Source organism: Scylla paramamosain, chromosome 33, assembly GCF_035594125.1.
Source record: "Scylla paramamosain isolate STU-SP2022 chromosome 33, ASM3559412v1, whole genome shotgun sequence".
Taxonomy (NCBI): Eukaryota; Metazoa; Arthropoda; class Malacostraca; order Decapoda; family Portunidae; genus Scylla; species Scylla paramamosain.
In genome coordinates this window covers 2802501-2810000 of record NC_087183.1, presented here as the reverse complement: position 1 = coordinate 2810000, position 7500 = coordinate 2802501, and the positions used below count along the sequence as shown (strand labels likewise).

General features: G+C 31.4%; 1 protein-coding gene across 3 annotated transcripts in view; it reads left to right on the top strand.

Moving 5' to 3' along the window:
• Positions 1-7500, top strand: part of LOC135089534 (uncharacterized) — a 177131-nt gene that overhangs the window by 148100 nt on the left and 21531 nt on the right. The window lies entirely within an intron of this gene.

Sequence of the window (7500 nt, the reverse complement as noted above, 5' to 3'; positions counted from 1 at the left end):
TGAAAACGCAAAACAGTAGATACATTCTTCATTTCATTCAGTGTTAACACTTGAAATACTTGAAACATCTGAAACACTTTATTATACTTTGCATGAGTTAAAACATAGATTAAATATATTTTTGAATAGCAAAATAGCCCATATAAAGCCGAGGCTTTTTGGGCAGTATTACTTATAAGATAATTAAATTATCTTCTCAACTCCATTCCATATGTTGCCAGTAGCATAGGCAATATCTTTACATACACAAATATACATATTAACTTTGTCCATACATACATGTATATTAGCATGCATCCGCCCATACATACACGCATTCACACAAAATCATAACACACATAGGCATATAAATGATATATGTAATATACATACACAAATGCAAACACGCATATATACACAATATTTTATTACAATGTACGTGACACCAGTGACATAACTATTTATTTTATTTTATTTTGTTTTGTGTTGCCTGATTGAATGAATGTTTGATTGTCAATTTAATAAGTGGAAATTATATGTTTCTTAATTTTTTTTTTAAATGAAAGTATTGTGGGTAATAATCTAATGTGTTCTGGAATCGAATTCCATGTTTTTGGGCCAGTATAAGATAATGAATGTTGAAATATCGTTAGGTGGTGAAGTGGTATGGAGAGGTTGTCTCGAGCACGTGTAGGATAGTTATGTTGATGTCTTATAGCTGTATTGTTTGTGTCTTTAATTTGTTTGTACATCTGAATTCCAATTTGCACTTTATTAATATCAAATAACTTCAATATATTTGTCTCTTTGAAAAGAAGTTGTGTATGAGCAAAATAGTCACTGAATGTTATGATTCTAATTATTTTTTTTTTGCAATCTGAAGAGTGGTATCAGGTGTGTTGGATAGGTGTTGCACCAGATAGGTATGCAGTACTGTAAGTGTGGTAAAACATGTGCATTGTATAAAATTATAAGTACATATTGTGGAACTAAATCTTTAATCTGGTACAGGAGGGAAACAATCCTGGATAATTTCAGCATGAGATTTAATATGTGTGGTTTGAAAGTCATATTTTCATCATAGGTTATTCCTAGTAAGTTATGGTGATTAGTTCTATTAATAATCTTATCATGATAAAACAGAGGTGGCAGTATATTTATGGGCTTATTGGTAAATAGCATGTAATATGTTTTGCTGGGATTTACAGTTAGTCTATTACTTGTACACCATTTGTGGAAGGTTTTTAGATCTATGTTAGCTGTTTGTATCAATGTAATAGGATCGTTTCCAACAATGTAAAAAGTTGAGTCGTCGGCAAAAAGAATTGTTTTTAGGTTAGAAAAAATTTGTGTTATGTCGTTAATATATAAGAGGAAAAGAATTGGTCCTAACACGCTGCCTTGAGGAACTCCATATTGAATTTGAAGTGGCTTTGAAAATGAATTGGAGAATTTTGTGGATTGTGTTCTATTGGAAAGGTAGTCGCAGAACCAATCATGTATAATTCCTCTTATCCCATAGTAGTGTAATTTCTTTATTAATATATCATGTCTCACAGTATCAAATGCTTTTGAGAAATCAACATATATACTTAATAGGGAATTTTGCTTATCTAGTGATGAGTATATTTGTTCACTGAAAGTGTTCAAAGCATTAAAAGTATTTAAACCTTGACGGAATCCAAATTGTTCATTATTTAGTATATTTCTAGTTTGTAGGAAGCAAATGAGATGTTTTTTCATTAATTTTTCAAAGATTTTAGAAAAGATACTTAGTAGGGAGATAGGTCTATAGTTTCCAATATCGTCTTTGGAGCCTTTTTTATAAATAGGGATAACCGTAGCATGTTTAAGGCATTGTGGAAACTTTCCAGAATTAATAGATTGGTTAAAAAGGATAGATAATGGAATTGCAAATTTAGCTTTGTTTTCTTTAATTATAGAAAGTGGGATTTCCTTTGGATTACTTTTTTTGTTTTTTATTGAGTTTATTGTGTTAATAACTTCTTGAGGGTAGATTGGAGGCACCACCATAGATGTAGGATAATTACCTTGGAGAAAGTTTAAAGGGTCAACAGTAGATGGTGGCAGGTGTTGATCTAAGGTAGGGGCAATGTTAATGTAAAATTTATTGAAGGCTTCACTTATTTGTACTGGATCAGTTAATTTAATATTATTTTGAGAGATGTAATCTATATTGTTGTGTTTGTGTTTCTTATATAAATTGTTTATGGTTTCCCATATTTTTTTAGTATTATTTTTAAAGTTCGTAAATATATTTAAGTAGTATGATGACTTTGTATGTTTGATTAAACGATTTAATGTATTGCGGAAACGTTTAAATTCTAATTCTGTAATGGCTCCGATTTTAAAGTCCTTATACATGTTATTTTTTTCTTTTTATTGAGTTTATTATTGCTTGTGTGATCCACGGATTACAAAGTCTTTTTTCTGTTATTAGTTTTGTTTGGAGTGGGAAACATACATTAAAGATTTCTTTGGTTTTGTTTAGAAAATACGTACAGTTGTAGTTAACGTCATTGGAAGACAGAAGAGTATGCCAGTCAAGGGTATTTAGCGTGTGTGAGAACTTTTCTTAATTTGAATTGGATAAATTTCTAAATTCTATTTTATGTAAATTATTTGTAATAGTCGAATTGGGGAGGCTAAGAAAAACTGGCAAATGATCTGAAACAGGAAAAAGTATTATTCCAGCTGTAAAGTTATTGTTAAAGTTAGTGAATATGTGGTCTAATAGTGAAGGTTGACCTAAATTGACACTATCTGGGAACCGTGTTGGTCTGGATATATGTGGGTAGAAATTTATGGCATGTAGACTAGCAAGGAAGTTATTTGTTGGGGCATGTGTGGTGTGCTCAAGTAAATTTATATTTAGGTCCCCCATAATTATTACTTTGTTATTTTTTAGACAGTTTTTTTGTAAAAGTGTACATAAAACATCATTAAACAGATCAATACCAATGTGTTTACTGTGGGGCCTGTATATTGAGCATACAATATAAATCTCCGTTTTTGTAAAAACTTTTACTGTACAAATTTCTATGTCATCATTAGTAAATGAACATTCATTGATTAGCTGGGATCTTATTAGGTTTGATATATATACCGAGACTCCCCCGTGTGGCCTTATTAGTCTTGTTTGGTGGTATGAGTGATAGCCTTAAAGTTCATATAGATGTTTGTTAGTGTTATTGAGCCAAGTCTCAGTGACTGTTAGAATATCTGGGTATGAAGACAGAGAGTGTAGAAAGGCGATAATGTTGTCGAAGTTTTTAGGTAATGATCTTGAGTTAACATGGAGAAAGCTCAAGTTATTGCTGTGTGAGGATATTAGATTGTTATAAGAAACAATGTCATAGTATTTTGATAAGTTGTCAAAATCCATATTGCCATACATTTGATTAATAATTTGCAAGGTGATGTCACTAGTGTCACGATTTTTTTGCATGTCATCTGTAAACAGAGTATTGTAAAGATGGTCCATGCAGAATAATCTGATGAATACCAGATTCCGGCTGCACCGGGTGGGACACAATAGCTGCTAAGTACAGTAGTAACAATAGCAATATACATGATAATAAAAATAATAATAATAATAATAAGAAGAACAAGAAGAAGAAGAAGAAGAAGAAGAAGAAGAAGAAGAAGAAGAAGAATAAAGAGTATTAATAGTAATAGTAGTAATAATAATAATAATAATAATAATAATAATAATAATAATAATAATAATAATAATAATAATAAAAGTAATAATAATGATAATATAATAATAATAATAATAATAATAATAATAATGATAATAATAATAATAATGGCAAAAGCAGTAATAGTAGCAGAATAAAAATAAACTAGTAGTAGTAGTAGTAGTAGTAGTAGTACTAGTAATAATAATAATAATAATAATAAATAATAATAATAATAATAATAATAGTAATAATAATAATAAAGCAGTAAGACAGCAATAAAGATAACTTAGTAGTAGTAGTAGTAGTAGTAGTAAGTAATCGTAATAATTATAATAATAATAATAATAATAATAATAATAATAATAATAATAATAATAATAATAATAATAATAATAAAGCAGTAAGACAACAGCAATAGCAATAAACTAGTAGTAGTAGTAGTAGTAGTAGTAAAAATAATAATAATAATAATAATAATAATAATAATAATAATAATAATAATAATAATAATAATAATAATAATAATAATAATAATAAAATAATAATAATAATAATATATAATAGTAATGATAATAATAAAGCAGTAAGACAACAATAAGAATAAACTAGTGGTAGTAGTAGTAGTAGCAGTAGCAGTAGTAGTAATAGTAGTAATAATAATAATAATAATAATAATAATAATAATAATAATAATAATAATAATAATAATAATAATAATAGCAACAACAACAATAGTAGTAATAATAATAATAATAGCAGTAATTGATCGGTAGTTGTAGTAACAGTATTGGCAGTTGTTGTAATGGTAACAACGGCAACAGGAATACAGTAGTATTAATATATCAATAATAATAATAATAATAGTGATGATGATAATGATAATATAAATAATGACATAATAGTAAATAAGTAAACGGTAATAGCGGTAAATTACTATGTAAATGAGTAAATCACAGTAGTATTATTCCATCATAGGATATCAACACAGGTTTTCAAGCAAAGTGACTTCATAATACGAGTATGTTAAAATAATAATATGTATGTTGATATATACCTATAATAACGAATGTTGAGGAGTATTGTATGGTAATAAGAATATAAGTAGTAGTAGTAGTAGTAGTAATAGTAGTAGTAGTAGTAGTAGTAGTAGTAGTAGTAGTAGTAGTAGTAGTAGTAGTAGTAGTGTAGTGATGGTGGTAGTAGTACAGTAGCAATAATACTGTTGTTATAATAGTAATAATGGCAATAGTAAGAATAGTATAGTAGTAGTAGTAGTGGTAGTAGTAGCAGCAACATCAGTAATGGTAATGGGAGTAGTAGTAGTAGTAGTAGTAGTAGTAGTAGTCGGTCGTAGTCGTAGTAGTAGTAGTAGTAGTAGTATCAGCAGTAGTTGTTGTTGATTCTTCTTGTACTTGTTGTTATTCTTCGTGTTCTTATTCTTGTTGTTCCTTTTCTTGTTGTTCTTGTTGTTTTTGTTTTTGCTCTTGTTGTTCTTGTTTTTGTTGTTCCTGATTCTTATTGTTCTAGTTCTTGTTCTTCTTGTTGTTCTTGTTCTTGTTTTTCTTGCTCTTGTTTTTGTTGTTCTTTTTTTTTTCTTGTTGTTCATGTTGTTCCTGTTCTTATTGTTCTTGTTCTTGTTCTTCTTGTTCTTGTTATTCTTGTTGTTTTTGTTCTTGTTTTTGTTGTTCTTGCACTTGTTGTTCTTGCACTTGTTGTTCTTGCACTTGTTGTTGTTGTTCTTGTTTTGTTGCTCATGTTTTTATTGTTCTTGTTTTGTTGTTCTTGTTTTTGTTGTTCGTGTTCTTCTTGGTCTCGTTGTTGTTGTTGTTGTTGTTGTTGTTGTTGTTATCCGTACATATAGCATATAAACAAACATACATATACCCAATAATACACACATTTGTGTAGAGACTTGCTTCTAATAATATTATTAGTATTACCACTATTAGTTGTAGTAGAAATACTAATAGTAGTAGTAATGTATAGTAGTAGTAACACCTAGCAGAGTAAAGTATGAGTAGTAGTAGTAGCAGCTGTTGTTGTTATTGTTGTACTTGCTGTTGCTGTTATTTGTTGTTGCAGCTGTATTTAGGCAATAGTGGTAGAGGAGTTTTCGTATGGTATTTGGATCTAGTGGGAGTAATTAGTGGTAGTAGTAGTAGTAGTAGTAGTAGTAGTGGTAGTAGTTGTCGTTGTTGTTGTTGTGGTGGTGGTAATGGTGGTGGTGTAGAGTACTAGTAGTAGTAGTAGTAGTAGTAGTAGTAGTAGTAGTAGTAGTAGTAGTAGTAGTAATGGTGGTGGTGGTGGTTGTGATAGTGGTAGTAAGAACGCCGGTATGTTTGATGTGAGGATAGTATGTGACTTATTTATGCAGAGTTAACTGTCAAGAGGTATGAGTCTTTCATTTGGGGGTACTTATCCAGGAAGGCGAGCAATGTCCGTTCATCTATTATTTCATGTCTGACGGTGGAGTTCTTGAGTTTGATGATTATCTTCCCATCTTTAGTGTGGCACTGCTGAAACTTGTCCCTATGCTCACGTCTGATGTTGAGGATGTTTTTGAAGAGGCTGAGTCGTTTCGGCGTGAGGCTTTCGTTTATGTAAAGTTGTGGTTTCATTTTGATGCAGGCTCCTATGAGGTCGTGTTTTAGGGATCGATTCGTGAGCTTCACTATGATAGGTCGTTTGCGTTGTGTGTTCACTGATCCAATTCTGTGGGCTATGTTTATGTCACTGTAACTGATGTTCACTTTTAGATGGTCTTTAAACATAGATGTGATGATGTTGGCGGCGTTTTCTGCTGGATTTTCTTCCGGTAGCACAGGACCACTCACTATAATGGTGTCACGCCGTTCGTACTGGTCGACACTATCGATGTTTGTTTCCAGTATCTGTATTTTTTCATTCAATTGGGAGATATCTTCCTTTAGACTTTCTATCTGGGAGTCTTTTTCTTCAAGTTTATCTTTTAAGCCTTTAATTTCATCCTTGATTTTCATAGAGATCATACGTGTCAGAACCTTAACGAGCACTTTAGACTCCTCCGACAGCGAGTCAGTCAACTGGGTCAGTTCACACTCGTCTAGATTTGCCAGATTTTCCATATTTGGGTCACTATTGGCACCTAGCAACTGGGGCTGTGGTGCCTGCCGTTGCAGCTGTTGCCCCCGTTGTTGTTCCTGTTGTTTCGTCTGTTGCTGATGATGTTGCTGTTGTCGCTGTTGTTGTTGTTGTTGCTGTTGGTCCAGGGAACGACGGTTGGAGTTGCCGCGTGTAGAAGGCATCATGACCTCTTGTTAACTGGTAGTTTCACGAACTGTCTTTGTTTTTCCTTTGTTATGTTTTGCACTTTATGGTATGTTGGAGTGCTTGTGCTTACAATATACTTGTAGTCACTGTCAATGCAAGCACTGTACTCAGTTCAAGTACTTATTATGTCAATAAATACACCCGGTGCAGCCAGTGGACACCTAGGCAAGTATGGTTGGGGTAGTGAAGGAGCGGTCAAGGAGCACGTCCGTTCACTAGCTGAGAATGAAGGGGATTGAGGGATTAAGGGGATTAAGCTCCGGATAAAGGCAAAAGTTTCCCATGAGACACTCCCAAGCTCTCTCCCCACGCCACTCTCTCTCTCTCTCTCTCTCTCTCTCTCTCTCTCTCTCTCTCTCTGTATATATATATATATATATATATATATATATATATATATATATATATATATATATATATATATATATATATATATATATATATATATATATATATATAATAATGTTACTATTATGTTAATAAGAAAACACAGGAAGAAAATAAA